Genomic DNA, 21,879 nt, shown 5'->3' on the forward strand with positions numbered 1-21,879 from the left:
AATGAACAGCATATTTAATTCCCAATGTTGAATTCTGAGCTGTCGCACAGAAGATGGATTAGATTTGCTCCAGGGTGCAGGATTGGAACCAAAGTATGGAAACTGTAGAGAAACAGATTTCTGCTAAACATTCGGAGAAATGTCCTAACGATACAAGTTGTTTGCCAGTGGAACAATCTGGAGGTGGCAGCAGGCCTGGCACACCCAAGAGGCAAGGAGAGATGACTGCCTCAAGTGGAAGGATTCGCCAGGGCAGCAGAAACCTGATGTCAATCTTTCTTGTTCCTGGTGTAGATCTTCCCTCACCACTTCTTCCCTGGCACAGGTCCGCCTTAGGTGCCAAAATGTCTTGGGATGCCCCTGGGTGGTAGACTGCCAGTGGCCAGAGGTATTTAAGCAAAGAGCAGATTATTTCAGAGGTCCATTCCAACTCTGTGATTCTCTCTATGTGTTGGCTTTGCCCTTGTTAAACACATACCGTACTTTTCCGTGTATAACACGCCCCTATTTTGGGGGACTGAAAATTTAGAAAATAGGGGGGACCTTTTTTGGGGAGAGGATTGCCCACAGTTGTTGAGTGGGGGGGGCAATAGTTAAGCTTTTTTTAGGGGGAAATGCTCACCCACCAGACCGACACTGCCACTCACGCACATCGACAAAGCAACCTATCCTCTGTCCCAGAGGATTTTCCTTTAATGCCAGCAAGGGCATTAAGACCGGCAAACGGAACTTGGTTGTTTTTGCCATGGCCTGATGATTAGCAGTTTGTGTTAACACAGAGGTGGGCTTTTTCAATGGTGGCAGCAGTGCTGTGGAATGCCCCTCACTTCTGAAATATGAGAGGTCCCATCAGTACTAGCCATGGAAAAATGTTTGTTTCTCCTGCAACCAAAGCACTGTGACAGCTCAGAGGGAATGGCACCCAGACCAACCCAATCTATCATTATTTTGGTTAGAGAAGCTGACGCCAAGCCTGCCATCTTAATAAAAATGCTGTAGCAGAAGACGAGTACATCTCCCCCCCCCCCAACATGCTGGTATTTTCTAAATTTAAACTCACTCCGTGATTGAAGTGAGTATAGTTTTCCTGAAGGTTGATGGGCACCTAGCAACCAGATAGAGTAATTTATCACTGTTAGGAAATAGCAGCTTCCAACCACAGAAACAGTTTTAAGCAAAAGTGTGTTTGTGTATATGTGTTCTCATCATTTGAATTTACTCTAATTTTTGTCTTTGAAAACCTCATTTTGAGCTTCATTACAAACAGCAGGGGAAAATCTTACAATGATTCAAAAACAGAGTTCAGAACATAGGGTTCTCTGCTTCCGAAAGCATAGTAAATGGCAACATGTACAATTAAACACACCCTTCCTGCTCTGAGCTCATACTAACACCCCATGTATACATCATTCAAAGGCATCTGGGTAAGATTTCCAGTGATCAAATATTTATCCAAATTACAAAAAAGTAAAAGCAGCCTTGTTGACCCATCAGAATAATAGCAAAATCCATATTATGGCCAACTAAAGTATCACAAATGATCAAACACATACACACATATAATGAATTGCAGGTGTTCTGGATGAATTATGTTAATGGTATAATGTATTCATGTTTATGTTTTTAAATATGTTGCAAGTCTCTTGGAGACCTCTGAGTAACAACTGACTAACAAGTCTAATAAATAGTGTGTAAATGTTTGAGCTCCCCGGAACTCTTCATCAGGCTAGATCATAAACTGAGCAGGGAGGACTTGGCTAATGTTGAAGCCATGGAGTCTGAATGTGGTCACAGACCATCTTGACTGAGATTATGACCAGATGAAGAATCAGTGACTATTTTTTTTTTAATGATTCTTGGCTTAATCCACTATTCAAAAAACTCATGTTCAGACTGTGGCCACATTCACACTATACATTAAAAGAACTATGATACCAGTTTAAGTAGTCATGGCTTCCCCAAACAAATTCTGGGAGCTGTAGAGCTACAGAGTTCCCTGTGAAGAGGAATTTATTTTTGAACAATTCTAAGAATTGTAGCTATCTGGGAGGGAAACAGTGGTCTCCTAACAGCTCTCAGCACCCTTAACAAACTGAAGCTCCCAGAATTCGGGGGGGGGGGGAGCCATTGCTAAAGTGGTATCATAGTGCTTTGAATGCAAAGTGTGGATATGGTTTATGTGTCACCTTTTGAACACCAACTTCCCCAAGCCCCAATCTGGTGCCCATATCTGCTAAATCACATGTGTACAGACTTAGGCATAATATGTGGGACCTTGTTGTTGCTTAGTCGTGTCCGACTCTTCATGACCCCATGGACCAGAGCACACCAGGCACTCCTGTCTTCCACTGCTTCCCACAGTTTGGTCAAACTCATGTTCGTAGCTTCGAGAACACTGTCCAACCATCTCGTCCTGTTGTCCCTTTCTCCTTGTGCCCTCAATCTTTCCCAACATCAGGGTCTTTTCCAGGGAGTCTTCTCTTCTCATGAGGTGGCCAAAGTATTGGAGCCTCAGCTTCAGTATATGTCCTTCCAGTGAGCACTCAGGGCTGATTTCCCTAAGAATGGATAGGTTTGATCTTCTTGCAGTCCATGGGACCTTATAGTGCAGGAATAACTGTGCTGCAGTTTGTCCTATAAAAAGAAGAACACAGAGAGAGATGCAGGCCAGCCCAGCAGGAGAGTAGGAGTACACAGCCTCCAGCAAACATGCTCACAAGAGGTTCAAAAAGGGCACATCAATGAAGTGGCGAGAGCAAGTAAGGGCAAGTTGGTCTTTGCCAGCTAGACGACCATGACAGCACTGCTTTTCCCAGCAGTAGGGAGTAATAATACATTTAAATGTAATTAAAACACTAGACCTTAACAAAATAAAAGGAGACAGTTGAGCAGCTTAGAAGTATACCAGATGAAATATCCAGTAATATCCAGAAATATCCAGTCTATAACCCTTGAACAACCACAATCCACACTGGAATCACAAAAGGAACAAGTTGGTTAAAAATATGCAAGGAGGCACTGTGGGTTAAACCACAGAGCCTAGGACTTGCCAATCAGAAGGTCGGCGGTTCGAATCCCCACAACGGGGTGAGCTCCCATTGCTTGGTCCCTGCTCCTGCCAACCTAGCAGTTCAAAAGCACGTCAAAGTGCAAGTAGATAAATAGGTAAACGGCGGGAAGGTAAACGACATTTTGGTGCACTGCTCTGGTTCGCCAGAAGTGGCTTAGTCATGCTGGCCACATGACCCGGAAGCTGTACGCTGGCTCCCTCGGCCAATAAAGCGAGATGAGCACCGCAACACCAGAGTCGATCACGACTGGACCTAATGATCAGGGGTCCCCTTACCTTTACCTTTAGACACACACACACACTTCCCAAACTATGAAATACTGTACTTGGAATTGTGGGTAATAACTGCAATATTCTCAGTGACAATAGCATCCTGGAAAACAGTGCAATCTGGAGCAAACACCACATACAACAAATGTGCATTTATTGTGGGACACACACGCCATGCACCAACTATGTGAAAATCCTAAGAAGTGTCCATAAATTCCTCATCGTATAGTTTGCATCTTCTGCTTGCAGAATGTGGGGCTTTCAGCACAGCATCAGTTAAAGTCAGCATTTTACAATGGCAAGAAACCTGGCCAGGCTTGGTGCCCTTGTTAATGTTACAGGCGACACAATGGATAGGATCAATATTGTAATGAAAATAATATTAAATCAGAGCTGGGGGAAAGAACATATTTGAGGGGGGGGACAGGGTTTTGCAGTTACCTTTTGCTCATGGAATTGAACCAAGACTTTTTCAATCTATTGAAGCCTGGCTTTCAAGGAGGCTGCAAAAAGAAAATCTGAAGAACACAATAGAAAACTGCTACACTAGCAAGAATAATACAAAAGGGTGAATCAAACTGCATCAACCTTGTATCAATACAAGAGGAGCAAAGCAATAGGGCATTCCATTGAAGAGCTGGCTGAGATAACTGCAGGAGATAGTTCAGCAGATACAGTTGACCTTTGGTGATAATGATAACATTATGGGAGATATTTATTTGTATTTATGAATTTATGGCCTCATCTACACCGCCCTAAGCAGCTCAGCTCAGGACTAGGGAAGCTTATAAAATTATGTCCATCTGAAGTTCTCTCAAGATTTGGATATTCCAAATTATCACTCAGGTTTGCAGAACTCAGATTTTCCATGCTTCAGTTCTGATGTACGAACTTGGATCAGAATGTGCTGTTTGTTGCAGTTTTCTCTTCACATCTTTCTCTCTTTCATCCTTACAGATTACGGGTGTACAGAAGCGCGCGCACACATGGATGAAAACACAATGCAAAGGGAAATTTTGAAATGTCATTTCCTGGGACTTTACCATGTGTGTTGATAAAAACACAGCACCAAAAGGAATCCTGGTATGATTCATTTTGCGTAGTGTGTTTTAAATCATTTGTGCCCATGACATGCTACAGTAACCTATTGAGTGGGGAGGGGAGACATGTATGGCACACTGAAGACACTGTGCCAAAATGTGAAGTTAATTTTAGAAATTCTCTAAACTAAAGTGGAAGACAGGCAAAAACAATAACAGACCACAGGAGAACACACCTAAAGCATGCCTAACATGCATATATATGAGTGAAAATAACATACAAAAATTACAGATAGGTAGCCGTGTTGGTCTGCCATAGTCAAAACAAAAAAAGAATTTTTTTCCTTCCAGTAGCACCTTAAAGACCAACTAAGTTAGTTCTTGGTATGAGCTTTCGTGTGCATGCACACTTCTTCAGATATCTGAAGAAGTGTGCATGCACATGAAAGCTCATACCAAGAACTAACTTAGTTGGTCTTTAAGGTGCTACTGGAAGGAAAAAAAATACAAAAATTAAATACATATGGGGAAATTGTTTGCTAAACAATTAGGCAAAAAAAATGCATACAAACATGTGTATATTAAGAGGAATTCTCACTAAAATGCTGATGGGTTTCTCGTGGGCACCTGTGTAGAATTATAACAATACCAAATGAATCCATCCCTTCCTTGGGTCTTATTGTCAACATTTTCAACTGCATATTATTTCATAATCCATATTTTAAATCTGTCCATATTGTCCATAGTACTTGTTACATTACAAGTGTTATTAAAACCCTGCTAATGTTTTCATCTGCTTACAGTGGTCTCCTAAATAAATTATTTCCCCCCCCCCCATTCTTTCCTAAAGTTTTTGTCTTCTTGGTTCCTGAGCTTTCTGGTCAGTTTTGCCATTTCAACATAGTCTATCAGCTTAGTCTGCCATTCCTCTCTGGGCGAGACTTTATCTTCTTTCCATCTCTGGGCTAGTAACATCCACGCGGCCATTGTTGCATACATAAGAAGTCTTTTCTGATCCTTTGGAATATCAGTACCTACAAATCCTAATAAAAAAAGCTTCTGATTTTTAAATAATAGTTACTGTATTTTAAACATTTATTTTCTATTTCATTATATATCATTTCACAGAATGCTTTTATTACTTTACACGACCACCACATGTGATGAAATGTGCCTTCTTTTCAGGCATTCATTCCCAATCCCCACTCAGTCCTTGCTGCTCAATGTGCAAAGGTCAGGGGTGGGATGGGCAGGGCTGGCGTGCACCAGGACATTGCGGGGAGACCAGTGTGTTTTTCCCCATGCCCTAATCTCCCTGGTCATGACGGGAATTCTCTGTTCAGGTGAGATGCTCTTGTTGCCCACCAATCACTGAGGACACTTCCACAACAGAAAAAGAACAGCTGCACTGAAAGGACTCTCGACAATTTACTAAATGTTTATCTATCAAGGTGATCTGCTTTACACATCCGGAATCAAATACTAAACTTCTTCTGCCCCCCACCCCACCATAAATGCCAGAGTTTTTTACTAGCTTTCTCCTATTTCCTATGAAACAACTGCTACTTAGATAGATGTTCCTTATTTCAGAAGAGGCCTCTTTCCTGTGGTCTTGTTACATTAGACTACAGAAAGTGAAAGAGCGCTATCGGGTGAACCAATTTACACAGAGGAATTGTTTCTCAACAAGCACAGAAGCAGCTTAACAAGTTGTCAATTTGAAATGTTTCAACAGGAGACAGAATGGAAAATACTCAACTCCACTGCAGTGCTACCGCAGCTGCTGAGATCACTTAGGTGGGGGAAATGGAAGGCTCTTGACAGTAAGAAAAGGAGTACGTGGAACAAGCTCTCATTCCTGAAACCACCACTTCTACAGGAGTAGCACTGGGGGCAGGGAATGAGCAAGGTGGAAAAGAAAGGGTTAAGGAGGTTTTCAAGAGACCAGTTCTCCTGCAAACATGAGCTGTTAGGAGAATGATGTTCAGGAAACGCATGCACTTGTTCACAGAAACATAGGGAGCTGCCTTATATTGAGTCAGACTCAGACCATTGGTCGATCTAGCTCAATATGGTCCACAAGCAGCCCTCTGGGATGTCAGACAGGGGTCTCTCCCAGCCTTGCTTGGCTATGCCAAGAATTGAGCCTAGGAACTTCTGCATTCAAAGAAGATGCTCAACCATTTTGCTACTGCCCTACCCAAGTCTGTGTAACGGTTCAGGTGTATGCATGTATGCCAGCAATCTTGGGAGGGGACGAGATTGTACATCATTAGGAGCTGAGGAACTGCCCACTGTTGCCCTCTCCTTGAATTGCAAGTCTGATAGCAAAATGGCCCTGAATATTGAAACACGCCCTGGAGTTGTTGAAAGTCAGGGAGGTGTTATAGTTAGAATCTGGTTTCAAAACTCCACTCACGAATAAAGCGCAGTGGCACTGCTGCCCAGCCAGGACCCTAAAGAGAGCCTCCCCTGCTTTAGGTTAAGAGAAAGTCAAGGGTGAATGAACTAAATCAAGCCAGGAAGTCCCACTCAGAGCACCTGAATTCTGCCGACAAGCACTTGAAACCCTGCTGGAATTCTTACAGCACCCCTAACTGGGTGAGGTCCACATTCACACCATACATTAGGCAAGAGGGGTTTGTTTCTAGCCAATAAGGCAAGATGACTCATCCCGGACACCCAAGAAGAAGAAGAAGAAGAAGAAGAAGAAGAAGAAGAAGAAGAAGAAGAAGAAGATTTTGGATTTGATATCCCGCCTTTCACTCCCTTTAAGGAGTCTCAAAGCGGCTAACATTCTCCTTTCCCTTCCTCCCCCACAACAAACAATCTGTGAGGTGAGTGGGGCTGAGAGACTTCAGAGAAGTGTGACTGGCCCAAGGTTACCCAGCAGCTGCATGTGGAGGAGCGGAGACGTGAACCCGGTTCCCCAGATTACGTGACTACCGCTCTTAACCACTACACCACACTGGCTCTCAACCACTGGCTCTTAACCAATACACTCACACTGATTTCTCTCTCGGTAGGAAGATGAAACCCGAGAACTCAGGGTTTCAGGCCATCAATCATTGCTGTCAACAACAGTAGAAGCTCAGCTCAGCAATCCTGAACAAGCAAAATGCTTGCATAGGATCTCTCTCTGGGAGCAGAGAGAGGAAAGTTGTAGAGCTAAAAAAAACCCCGGACCACATTGACTGCTGTTAAAGAGCAATGTGTTACTTTGTATTTTGTAGCATTTATATGTAACTATTTTAATACTGTTTCCAGTAAAAATTAACGTTATTGTGGTGGAGAGCAAATTCACTTCTACTCTACACAAGGTTCTGGTCAGGGATCCCACTTGCATCAACAACATATTTTATATCCATTTTGTGTTTATGGAGGATTTTGGATTCATGCCAGTGATGTCATACTGTAGCTGCCCCCAGTTCCTCTTGGCTGCATAACCTCCAAGTCACAATAAAACACCGCAAATAAGACACAAGTCAGATACTACATAGAAATGGGGGGCATGTTCAGCTCAGACAACGTAATCCTTCCTGACAACCCAGCTTACTGGGTGGTGTGAATATAATTGTGATGGCACAGATAAAAACCTGCATTGCAAGAAAGGAGAAAGCAAACAAACCAGTCAGACTAGCCCCTCCACTTTCTTAGAGTAACCACTGTCTCCAAGTGGATATTTATTTTTCTCTGACAGCACACTAAGCAGCCTTTTCACCTTTTGGACTTTGACCCAACTTACTCCAAATACTAGGTAGGGTGGTATGACAATTAGACATAATGTGACTATAAGGCCACAGACCAATTTCTTCCCCAAAGAAATTATGCTTTTGTTTAAGAATGTAGACTGCAAACATAACCCCACACAAGCACAAATAAAATTACTTCTGAGTAGACATGGTTAAGATTGCAGTCTTAGTAAGGTGACAAGTTAAAAAGTTTGAAAAAATGAATTATTTTAAAAGCTAATTTTACAGGAGAAAGCTTTTGTTAAAAAGAGACAAGTGCATCCAGTTATACCTATACTAGACCATTATTATTATGCCCCTCGGTCTTTGAAAAAAGGTTGTGCATAAATTGAAAGGGGAAATAACTATTTATAAAAATCAGACTAAACGATATGAAAACTGTTCCTCTTCACCTCTCTCCCCACCTAGATGTCATTAATCCAAAGGGACTAATTGAGGTTTCAAGGCCGTTTAATCTCAATAGTGGCATTCATAATCATGTCTGCCTAAGTAAAGCTTATTGCACTCTGACTTTGGACAGTGTATTGTAAAGGTTACTTACTGCAGCTTGTTTGATGGCTTTTTATCCGTAATGGCTTCAAGGCCAAACTCATGGGCACTGGGCTTATAGCAGTGTATAGATAATTACTTGAAAGTCTGCACCTTCTGGCTCCCTGCTGGTTGAGTGCAGTTGCTGTCACTTGGAAACTTAAGCTTTTTTGCATGCCACTACACACACACACACACACACACACACACACACACACACACACACACAGCAACTTGCAGTTTCAGTGGCAGTCCAAAAGCTAAATCCTAATAATTGCAGTAGCCAGGAACGGCTGTCTGGCTTTGAACAAGGGATGCTCTGCAAGCTACCATGGACCCATGGACAGGGTTCCGTCTTGGGCCCAGTCTTATTCAACATCTTTATCAATGACTTGGATGATGGACTCAAGGGCATCCTGATCAAATTTGCAGATGACACCAAACTGGGTGGGGTGGCTAACACCCCAGAGGACAGGATCACACTTCAAAACGACCTTGACAGATTAGAGAACTGGGCCAAAACAAACAAGATGAATTTTAACAGGGAGTGTGATGGCCTGGGAATCCGATTCAGAGGCTGAACCGGAGGAATCCCAGCCTGCACAGGAGTCCCCGCCTCCAGGGCCGGCTGAACTGGGGCAGGGCCTTGATTCTGAATCACCTGCACCTGTGCCGGATCCTCAGGAGCAGGCACCAGGTGAATCCACTCTGGCTCCGGAGGTGGTTGAGGACTCAGTGCCTACAGATGAGTCTCCCCCTGGGTCCAGTAACCCTTCAACCTCTCCTGAACTGCAGAGGCTCAGGGCAGAGAGGCGAAGGGAACTGGTTTCTCCCAGGAGGAGTGCTCGCCTTAAGGCCAGGAGAGGCGGACCGCCCCTGGCCTCAGAGAAGATAAAAGGCCAGTCAGCCCGGTCCCAGGTTGCGGGAGCAACGTCATTGATGAGCTGTTTCGGCCAGCATCCAGTCCTGTTCCCCCAGAGTTCCTGTCCTTGCCAGGCTTCTCGCTGTGGACCCCGCTTTGCCCGAGGAGGACTGTCTGCCGACCCTCAACTCAGGTCCTGGACCTCGCCCCACGGTAACCTCCCCCCCTGGACCAGCACAGTTTGCTCCCGCCACACCCGCACTCGGGAAAAGCCAGAAGCCATGGCCGACCAGGCAGCTGCGCTGGTGGCATTGGCCCAGGAGAACCAGGCCTTGACTCACACCGTGCAGCAGCTCAGCGATGTGGTTACGGCACTTCAGCAGCGGTTGGATGCCCTACCGGCTCCTGTGGCCGACGCCCCAGCTCCAGGCAAGTACCCAGTGGCCTTGCCAGAGAAATTTGATGGGGCCCCGGCCAGCTTTCCCATGTTCCTTGCCCAGGCCAAGTTGTATATTCAGGGGCGAGCCCGGAACTTCCCTGACGACCGCACCAAGGTGCACTTTTTGATCAGTTTGTTAAAGGACCAGGCGGCGAAGTGGGCATTGCCGCTGCTCAGGCAAGACTCCCCCTTGCTGACAGACCATATGGGGTTTTGCAACCATTTGGAGGCCGCATTTGGCAACCCCCAAAAGGAGAGTCAAGCCAACCAGGCAATTAGGCGTTTGAAACAGGGCAAGTCCACTGGCATTGGCCCAGGCAGCTGCGCTGGTGGCATTGGCCCAGGAGAACCAGGCCTTGACTCACACCGTGCAGCAGCTCAGCGATGTGGTTACGGCACAGTAACCTCCCCCCTGGACCAGCACAGGGAGAAATATAAAGTATTGCACTTGGGCAAAAAAATGAGAGGCACAAATACAAGATGGGTGACACCTGGCTTGAGAGCAGTACATGTGAAAAGGATCTAGGAGTCTTGGTTGACCACAAACTTGACATGAGCCAACAGTGTGACGTGGCAGCTAAAAAAGCCAATGCAATTCTGGGCTGCATCAATAGGAGTATAGCATCTAGATCAAGGGAAGTAATAGTGCCACTGTATTCTGCTCTGGTCAGACCTCACCTGGAGTACTGTGTCCAGTTCTGGGCACCACAGTTCAAGAAGGACACTGACAAACTGGAACGTGTCCAGAGGAGGGCAACCAAAATGGTCAAAGGCCTGGAAACGATGCCTTATGAGGAACGGCTAAGGGAGCTGGGCATGTTTAGCCTGGAGAAGAGGAGGTTAAGGGGTGGTATGATAGCCATGTTCAAATATATAAAAGGATGTCACATAGAGGAGCGAGAAAGGTTGTTTTCTGCTGCTCCAGAGAAGCTGACACGGAGCAATGGATCCAAACTACAAGAAAGAAGATTCCACCTAAACATTAGGAAGAACTTCCTGACAGTAAGAGCTGTTCGACAGTGGAATTTGCTGCCAAGGAGTGTGGTGGAGTCTCCTTCTTTGGAGGTCTTTAAGCAGAGGCTTGACAACCATATGTGAGGAGTGCTCTGATGGTGTTTCCTGCTTGGCAGGGGGTTGGACTCGATGGCCCTTGTGGTCTCTTCCAACTCTATGATTCTATGATTCTATGACCCAACTGCCACATGAGTCAGCCTTGGATCAGAACCACTGTCTTATTCTTAGAATGAAGGGCTCCAACAATATGGTTGTATGTGTGCGCGTATGCACACTCACAACAGCTTTACCATATCTAAATTGTGATCCTTGGTGTGTGTGTTTTTGAACTACAGAATTCCTTCCAAACTATACTATTAGACTTCAGGAAGATGGATGTGTTGTTAGCCTGAGCTTGAACAAGGGCAAAGTTTAATGTCAGAAGTAATTTGAAAAAGAATGAAAACCATTTCAGCTTTGGGGGATGCTTTTCTAGCTCTCTCTCTCTCTGCCAGACATGCCAACGATTCTTTTATGTTCCTATTAGGGAAGGTTACAGAAGGAAGCCAGCTGAGTCTGCTGAACTTCGCATGTACCTCGCGTGTCCATAGCTCCTATTCCCTCTGTCATCTGAGCATGCAATCTAGAGAGGAACAAAAGCAGAATATAATGAGCGCTGCAACTGGAGTTTCGACTTTAAAGACCTCCTTGCAGTCTGTTATTTGAAACAAGACTCCAGCATGTTAAGCGGTGCAGAAAAGGATACTGGCACCCTTCAGCCACAAAGCAGATGATCAACCAGTTGCCCATATTCAAAGCTGAATGAGCAGCTGCCTGAATCTTTTTGCCTCCTTGTTGGCTCGCCTTCCTCATGTGCCTCCTATGGCAGTGGTTTCCTATAGAAGAATAGAGTCAGAAGGGACCCCAAGGGTCATCTAGCCCAACCCCTGTAGTGCAACCGTGCCCAATCTGATGACCCTCCAGATGTTGCTGGACTGCAACTCCCATGCTGATTGCAGCATCAGGGCTTGACAAGGCATGTGACCCTCACCTGTTCCAAGCCTGCTGCAGCTGAGGAGTCACACAGCTTCTCCCAGAGCTAGCAAGCCTCACCTGGCCAGGCTGTGGGCTCTTGCCTGCCTCAACCTCCTCTCTCTCTGCTCCCTACACCTCAGAGCCCACCATATTAGTGGGGACAGGGGCCACTCTGGTGACGGGTTCTGCTGCTTTGATTCCTGTGTATTGACCTCCACCCCTTTGCCATCCTCCTGTGAGTACTTCCTCCTCCATCCCCAGTTTGCCCAGGTGTGTCCCAGCCTCAGCTACACCCTTCACCGGGATCCTCTTTCTCCTCTCTGTCGTTCTGCCAGGATCAGGTGATGGATAAGTCCTGTTTGAGGCCCACCTGGAAATCTGATGCCATTCAGAGTTGGTAGCACTGGGATAAGTTCCCCAGTGATCTGACTTGTGTTCACCCTAAGTTGACCTTGTGAGCCTAGGTGTTGTCATGCTCCTGCAAACGTGATAAAAGCCACTGCAGATTGAATCCAAGTGCACTCTTCTTGAAGTGGGTCATGGACCTTCCCCCCTTCCTACTCCAGGCCATCAACACTGGAAGCTGGAGCTAAGTGCTGGAAGACATTTGTCTCCGAGATGCACTGACCCTAATAGGAATGCTTGTTGTCTGCGTTCTGACTCACCCCTCTGTATTATAAACTCTAGGCTCTCTCTTGCCCAAGCATCGGTATAAATGTCACTTATTTTGTTTTGAGACATAATACACTTTAGTCGGGGATTTGTTGCTTTGTGGGGTTGTGCCTATATGCATTGAACTAAGGAAAGCAGCTTCTAATCATAAAACTATATGCAGCCCTAAACAATGCATGTAACAATGTCAGTATTGTAGAACAGATGATATTTGCAGCACAAAACTAAGAAACATATATATTCCTCATGGCCTCTGAAAACCCTCCTGCCCTGATCTGAGGACTTCTAATGCATGGAAATGGGGGCAGCCCAGCATGTTTTAGCACTGATGTAGTGAGTCTTATTTCTAATCATTAATACCATTTTCAACTGGTTGAAGGTTTTGAATCTAATTTTAACAAGCATATTTGGATTGTTTAGGGGGATATTCAGCCCAGTTCATTTTGATAATTATATGAGATGAGATGATTTCAGCAAAAGTTATTTGTTAGATGGTGTTCCACTTTATTACTTTCTTGCAGTTATTAAATAAATCAATATCTTTAATAAAAAAAACAGAGTTGGAAACCAAATTAGAGACTCAGATTTGCCTTGTTTCACATGGGAAATGTGTGTGGAGGCGGAGAAATGACAAGACACCTAAACAAGACATGTGCATTAGTAACATGATCCTTCTTCCCTAAATGCCACCTTTCCACAAATTGTCAATATATTTCAAAGCCATCTTGCCTTCAGTGACAGATTCTGAATCCTCAAGAGACAACTTCTTCTATCTGAGGGTGACTGGTGTGGAGAAAGAAAAAAATTCCATGGGTCCCTGGGTAATCATTTTAAATTGTTGGTGTGGTGCTCAGCTAAGTTTTACTCAGAGCAAGCCCATTGAAATTGATGGACCTAACCCAGCTAGTTGAATACCACCTTTGTTTTTAACCACACTACTCTGTTTTCTTCTCTTGCATGTTTCTTGTTGACTACAGTGACATCTACTGCTGCCAGGCAGATTTTAGGAAACAGCACAAAAAAGATACATACTATGCTGAGGACTCATGAGTGCCCAGTTTGGATTGATATCTGAACCACAGCAGCAATAGCAACCAATGCAATTTTCAGAATAGAATGGAGCCAGGATTCAGTGTATATATTCTTAGCACACTTAGGGCTAATTTGGATGTCTACTTAACACTGGCTCCTTAAGATCTGGGTCAACATCACTTTTTAATGGGTGTGTCAGTTTTAATGTGTCAGTTCCATAATGCCAATGCATGTAACATTATCCTATTGTCATGGGCTGGCTGGGCAGAGAGGAGTGGTGGAAGGTACCCCCTGGGGAACCCCTAAGGGACGAAGGCTCAAAGCCTGGGGATTGGTGGTGGGACAATAACAAGTGGTCAGAAGGAGAAGACAGAGAAGATTGGGAGGAGGTATTGGAAGCTGAAGAGGTAACAGGGTTTAGTGAGCAGGAGGAGTCTGTGACAGAGAGAATCCCAGAAGCAGAAGCAGGAGAGGAGGAAGACGAAGAGGAAGAGATAAGTCAGGTCAGTGAAGAAGCTAGAGTGTCTCCCCCTCCTGCTGTGACAAGTTTCACTCCCCCCTGGTCTCTCAGAACCAAAAGAGGTATGAAGAGGGAGGAATAGAGTCAGTCATGCTGGCAGAGTCTCAGATTGCTTGGGAAGGACCCAAGGGAGGAGGAGATTTAGGCTGCTGTCGGAAAGCAGGGACCTTCAATCCTCACAACTGCCTCATAGGGGCAAGATCTACTGGGAAGAATTACTGGCTCAATTAGGCCTAGCACTACTGAGAAGCCTTGTTTCTTCTAATAAAGAGTTAACTTCACTTACTCTGTGTGATCTATTGCTGACCCACTCCTGACACATACAACCTTTCTGAAACAACAGAAACCTCTTCCGAACAGGTGTTCACAAGAGGAAAAGTCATCTGAGGTGTGATTTGGAGTGGGGGGTGGGGTGGACATGAAAGCAGTTAAATAATCATATCACTGTGCTTCTCAAATCCCCAATGATACTCCAGAACTGATGGATTCTGTTTAAAAGAAGCTGTCAGGGTAATGTTTCATATGCCCTTGTATAATCTCTAGTTTGACCCTGAGAGTAAACTATGGGAATAACATTACTCTAGCAACCCCTTTTTAATAGAGATGAAATACCGAAAGATGGTCTCTGCTTCTTAACAGAGCTTGAACCAACAGTGATTTGGCATTGGCTTAGATGAGATGACAAAAATCTTACATCAGGACTCCAGTTTGTTTCCTTCTTTTTTATTCTGCACCAGAAGCAAAACTTTTAGTCAGCTTTTAGCTTTGTACAGCTTGCTTGGCAAAATGTACAATTAGCAAGGTTTATCAAAATGAAGTCTCTGAACAGACCACTGCACAGACATTGCAGGTTAATGGTGTATGAAGCATTAGTAAAATCAGAACTGAATGTGCTGATGTCTCAAAGCCTTGGCAGCTGCTATAAGGAGCACGACAGCAAGGGATGTTTTTGGAGGTGAGCCCCAGGGCACAGGAGGAGGGGTGGAGAAATCCCAGGTTGCATCTGCAAGATTAATTCTGTACCATCGTAGCAAGATGCATGGCTCCTTCTCACTTTCCCTCATTCACCCAGGCACCCAGACAGAAGTACACCTAAAAATCGGCACCTGTAGCAAGGAATCCTAATGCATCCCATGAGGACACGGATTTAGAACCTGAGGAGCCTGAGTCCAGCCACAAGTTCCCCATCCCCTAATCTAATAAGGAAAACTATTGGCAAACCAATAATGATGTACACCTGGTTGACAGAGCAATCGTAACTATAGAAAGCTCGGAACATATCCTGGCATAAATTACCCCTGTTCCAAACTCCATTCAGGAGAAACTTGGAGGAACTTTGATTGCCCTTTTGCCAGCCTTTTTCTTCTGGGTTGCTAGGGCATGTGATCAATATAAAGGGTTGGAATAGGTGTAAGTCTTTCTTTGCCCTGTCCTACCCCTGCAATGCCCCTTTTGGGGGATTTTCACTGGTGTAAATTATACCAATTTAAATTATGCTGGATGAGTCCACTGAAGCTAAATTAAAAGCAAGAAGTTGTCTCTGAGCTCCTAAATAGGTTGATAATTAACTTTTGGTTTTTTTTCTGCCAGCTAACGTGAGTGTTTAACCTTAGATCACATGGGAGGCTATTAAATTGCAAATTGCCATTTTGAAGGGAGTTGCCTTTAGACTTTGTTCCCTGGCTCTTTGAGAGTGAGGATGTAAATGAAGCTCTCTAGGAAAATAGCTCCAAGCAAAATGGATACTGTAAGGAGAGAGGCCTTTGCTTACAGATCTATTTGGATTATTTCATATTTTGTAAGATGCTGAGCCTATTCCTTGGACTGGCATATGTCTTATGGAACTGTTTGGATGTATCATTTGATGTTTTTGTTCTGTTTCTGAAGAAAATCATGCAAGTAAAGTTTTAATTAAACTTATGGGCCTTGGCAATGTTTTATTTCCAAAAAGGACTCAGTTTTCACGTTTCCAGTCACTTCAAACTGCACAATATTAATATTTGCAGTGTCTGTGCCAGGCATCAGGCTCAGAGTAAGTGCATAACTTGCTGTTTGCTTTCTCTCTACTTATTAAAGGGAGCTCAGCAGTGGAGCATCGACTTTGCATGCAGAAGATCCTAGATTCATTCCCTGGCAACAACATTCCCTGGATGTCTGAAATCCCAGAGAGCTGCTGCCAATCAGTGTAGACAGTAATATGGTGATCTGACTCAGTATAAGGCAGTTTCCCATGACACTGATCAAACAGCATCCTCCATCCAATGAAGCAAAATTAGCCTGAACCGGAGAACGGTACTGCATAATGCACTGAACAAATTTGCTTCCTTGTGCTTACCAGTTAAAATAAGACAGCATACATTCGTTAGATGACCATGTGTTCTCTTCCCGAACCTAGCAAAACTCTGCAGGGACAGATCCTGCAGTCATTTGCAGACGAACGAGGAGCCAAATGAGGCATGAGTCATAGCAATGCACAAAGAAGTGTCACAAATGTTGACATTAAATACAAAGAGAAATGAGAAATGGTTCTGAGCAAGAGCAGCTGAACAAACAACAGCCAGTAAAGTCCAGCAAATACTGGGAAGGGAGATAATGAAAAGGGGGCAAATATTTGTGAGGAGGCACAAAAGAGAACAGTAAAAAAAAATGCAGAAATAATGGATGAATGGCTGTAGAAAAGTTATAGAAGTGACATATCAGAACTTTAGATTTTGCACAATTAAAGCGGATTATTGTGCTTTGTTGCTGTGTTTTGTTAAAAAAAGCGATTTTTTAACAAAATCAAAAAAACTTTTGGAATTAGGAAAGTGAAAGGAAAATGGACTGAAATGTGTGGGGTGAGCAAATGATTCATGGGAAGACGTGTAAACATCCTGCAAGCAATTAGGATGAATGCAAGATGAATGCTCACTGTCGTATAACTTCCCTGTAAACAAACCAGAATGAATGCTCAATAAAGGCCAAACATAAAGACCACCTTCTCACCTTTGTGCAAATGAGGATGAGTGCTGAATAAAGGAGGAGCCTCCTGTTGGCAGAACTAGGTTTTTGTACTGTTGCAACAGTCATGGGATGTGCGGATAGACAAGCAGGAGGAAGGTTAAGCATTTTGCACTGTGCTCTTTGACCACATCCCCAAAACATCATCCCTCTGAAGTGGATATATTCTCCAGTTTGTTTGTTTTTTTAATCCAAACTTGCATCTCCTCACACCAAGGGTACCAATTTGAAAAAAATATTGGGGGGGCAGGGAAGCCCCACCCCACTTAACTGATTGCGTGACCCAGTGCACGCATACCATTTGAATGGCAACGCCCATCAACTTTGTGGGGGGCTGTCAAATATTTTATTGTGGAGGCCGAAACCCCCTCACCCCTAGGAGTTGGCTCCTATGCCTCACACTGGTACAATACTGCAAATGCGAATCATACGTCTACAGTGGTACCTCGGGTTAAGTACTTAATTCGTTCTGGAGGTCCGTTCTTAACCTGAAACTGTTCTTGACCTGAAGCACCACTTTAGCTAATGGGGCCTCCCACTGCTGCCGCCGCGCCGCCGGTGCACGATTTCAGTTCTCATCCTGAAGCAAAGTTCTTAAGCTGAGGTACTATTTCTGGGTTAGCGAAGTCTGTAACCTGAAGCTTATGTAAGCTGAAGCGTATGTAACCTGAGCTACCACTGTACCTCCATTGGCATTACAGCTGGGACCACTGCCAGTGCCTAAATCCAAGGACCGAGACCGCTGCAATCATAATAAATTGAGCTTGGAAGGGGGGCTTATTTACCATTGGAGTTGAGCCTTTGATACATTCCAGAGAGCAAGAAGGATCCTGCTCCACTAGCCCCTTTTGCAAATTGGGCAATTCAGCCTCCCGGTATTCCAGAAATAGAGCTGTGGGCCTTGTCATTATTTATGAGTTAGTCCATATCTCCCTCAGGGTTAACTAGGCTTTGCCCCTTCAGAGCATCCAAGCAACCTCATTCTGGCACCTTCCCTCTCTTAGCCACATTGCTGCTTCACTTCAGATGCGAGCGAGCTGAACATACACCTGAAATGGGAGGGTCAATGCACATCGCTGGAGCTGACCCATGTCAGATGAAATGTTGTAGCTGCAAACGAAAACTGCACCTTTGACAGAAGAAGGAACTAACGGATTTAAAACGCAAGCACAAAAATTTGAAAGGGGCACAGAAATTATGAAAGCGAGGGGGACTTCATCCCATAAATTTTGCTAGACTTCCAAGAAACAATGGCAAGAGACAAGTCCAAAGTAATAAGACAAAGCTACATCCACTGGTCATAAATCAGAGGTGCTTTATAGTGCCATAATATCTTTTTTATACCTCTAATACATTGTAGCACTTCCAGAGCTGAAGTGGATCTACAAGGGCTAATACAGCAATGGTGCAGGCCCTCTTGGCTGTGAGTCCTGAAAGACTTGCTCCCTGCCTTGAAGACCTTTTCCCACCTGGCCCGGACTGACTCCAGCTGCAAAAGCTGAGGCTGCTGAATATAATATTGGGCTGGGGTGTTATTTGGAGGGTTTTGTTGGGGGACGTGGTTGTTGCTGGGGGGGGGGTTAATCTTGTTGTGATTTATGTGGAAATGATTCAGTTTGGTTATGTAATTTTTTAATGTTTTATTTATTGTTTATGCTATGCTATGTTGTAGTTATGTATTTCTTTCATGTTGTCAGCCGCCTTGAGCATGGTTCGAACTGTGGAAAGTCATCATACAAATAAAATTGTGTATGTATGTATGAAGTACAGTGGTACCTCGGGTTAAGAATTTAATTCATTCTGGAGGTCTGTTCTTAACCTGAAGCACCACTTTAGCTAATGGGGCCTCCTGCTGCTGCCGTGCCACTGCTGATCGATTTCTTTTCTCATCCTGAAGCAAAGTTCTTAACCCGAGGTAATATTTCTGGGTTAGCGGAGTCTGCAACCTGAAGCGTATGTACCCCAAGGTACCACTGTACATATCCATACTATCCAAAGCCAGTGGCGGAGCTTCATGTTCCGGCACTGGGGGGCAGAGAGCAGGAGGGGCGGGGCTGGCACATGTCCTGGGGGTATGCTTCTCCCGCACTCCTCTTCCCCCGCACTCCTCTTCCCCCGCACTCCTCTTCCCCCGCACTCCTCTTCTTCTGCCACTGTCCAAAGCTCAAATTAATTACAATCCATAAAGCCAGAGGCGAAGACATTGAAAGCGGGATACAAAATACTTCATCTCAAACTCTGGAACAATATGTGCATTGCCAACCTTAGTCGATATTTTATGTCAATACAGAGGATGTTAGTATTGTAAATCACAGAGCAAGGAAATGTAATTTTTGAAAAGTACAATGAAAATCTGACAAAAGACTCAATGAGTCCTGTTTTCTCCAAACAGTCTTGTTTCTCAAAGGAATAAAGTGGCCCTAATGTAGAGATATGATCCTGTACTACAGGCTTCCTATGTTATACAGAGAATTCCTCAGCTATAATATACCGGTACATTTATATGATGAATTCACCACATTATGAATTTGGTAACAGAACCATCATAATATATTCTAATTTCAACTCAATCCTTTGAGTGCTGTTGCATAGCTAGCCAAAACGCCAGCAGCTATACATCAGAGGGAGGGATCAGCAGGCTCAAGATAATATCACAGCAAAAAAAGTTTAAAAAAAAAACTATAAGAAAACCGAAGTCCCTCTCCCAGCCCCCACAAATAGTCCAGTCAAATACTGAGTATACTTGGTGGCTATGGAAACCATGGGGAATGGAATGGATTGGTTGAAGAAGAAGTAAGGAAAATAGTATAGAAAACCACCTTGTCTGTTTTATATATATATATTACTATATTGTAAATCGTACAATCATTATCATAGAATTATAGAGTTGGAAGGGACCCTGAGGATCATCTAGTCCAACCCCCTGCAATGCAGGAATATGCAGCTGTCCCATACGGGGATTGTTACCAGGACCACACTCTAGCCAACTGGGCCATCCAGGCATTAATCACTTCAGGATGCCTCATGGAAAGTGATTAATAATAGTAATTAATATTATAATACTAGCAACAGTCAGAAAACATATCAGCTTAGGAAATGCTGTTCTCAGATGCTTTTTTCTTTCTTTCAAACATAGCAGCTCTATTTGGTGTGATTGATTTCATTAAGAAAAGGAAACGTGCCACCAATTATAAATTTAGAACAGTAAGAGCAAACGCAGCAATGTGTCAGAGGTTTTCCCGTTCTACTGAGAGCTTGAAGAAAAATCCCACAAATCTTGACTAAAATATGGCTTCTAAGCAGAGAGATTCTGGTGCTCAGAGAGTGATCCTGTTATATAATTTAAAATGAATTTTAAAACTTACATAAAATATCTATCTCACAGTCACAAATGTAATGCTGTAATAAATCATACAGGGAATCTGACTTGCACAAAGTTGGTTGCATGAGAATTATGGCTGTAAGTTAGCTGATGCTCACCTGCCGAGAAGGTGTGGAGTTTTGTGCATGGGATTCTAAAACAGGCTTCATCAACCTGGTACTCTCCATATAGGACCCCTGGACAGTTAAGTCCAGTCAAAGGTGACTATGAGGTTGTGGCGCTCATCTCACTTTCAGGCCGAGGGAGCCGCCGTTTGTCCACAGACAGCTTTCCTGGTCACGTGGCCATCATGACTAAACCGCTTGTGGCACAACAGAACACCGTGATGGAAACAAGAGCACATGGAAACGCCATTTGCCTTCCCGCCACAGCAGTACCTATTTATCTACTTGCACTGGTGTGCTTTCGAACTGCTAGGTTGGCAGGAGCTGGGACAGAGCAACAGGAGCTCACTCCGTCACAGGGATTCAAACCACCGACCTTCTGATCAACAATCCCAAGAGGCTCAGTGGTTTAGACCACAGTGCTGGCTACATCTCATGGTAGTCCAAAAACATCTGGAGGGTGTCAGGCTGGTGAAGGCTGTACCACAGCAACAAAAAGGCAGTGGTGAAATCCTAAGCCAGCTGCCATTTGCACTGACACTTTAACTCCCATCAGCCCTACCAGCATGGCCAATGGTAAGCAGTGATGGAAGTTCTTCTACCCCTGGAGGATTGCCTAGAAAAGGCTATAAAAAGCTCCCCCCGCCTGAGTCTCAACATCCATCTCAATGTTGCATTTGAATGATTGGAGGTATGTCCATTTTATTTCATCTTCAATCCTCACATTAAGCCAATATGAAATTGATACATGCATCACCTAACCATTCCAAAGTGGCATTAACTTGGATTAGCACAAATCTTGCAGCGCTAACTGTAAAAAGAAACTTCTGAACAGCTCCAAGACTCTGAGCACTTTAAGAGCCGCCACAATAATTGCTGATTGAAAAAACAGTTAAGGAAGATCAATGAATTAAAAACAGCAACAGAGAAGTCTGAGGTTCGACAAGCACTTGAACCGTTTTCAAAAGTAAAGATGCATTGAGCATTGCTTTAAACGGGGCCAATTTATTCTTAAAACGGTTACGAAGAGAGATAAGACTAACTGAAGATGTTGCATTCAAGTTCCTATTAATACAGTGTCATCATAAATGAGAGATAAATCTGGTTTAAAACAGGATCAGAGAATTTGTGACTACAGTGACACCATGTGGCTAGATGGAGTGCCGACAACAGTTCTCTG

The 21,879-nt window shown here is 44.1% G+C and overlaps 1 long non-coding RNA gene across 1 annotated transcript in view; it reads right to left on the reverse strand.

The window, feature by feature from the left end:
• Positions 1-1,430: 1,430 nt before the first annotated feature.
• Positions 1,431-21,879, reverse strand: part of LOC310766855 — a 35,258-nt gene continuing 14,809 nt past the window's right edge. The window contains exon 2 of the long non-coding RNA XR_014550464.1: positions 1,431-2,634. This is a non-coding gene — a long non-coding RNA (uncharacterized lncRNA). The remainder of the gene's footprint in view (positions 2,635-21,879) is intronic.

Source organism: Podarcis filfolensis (genome assembly GCF_964270895.1).
Source record: "Podarcis filfolensis genome assembly, chromosome: 7".
Taxonomy (NCBI): Eukaryota; Metazoa; Chordata; class Lepidosauria; order Squamata; family Lacertidae; genus Podarcis; species Podarcis filfolensis.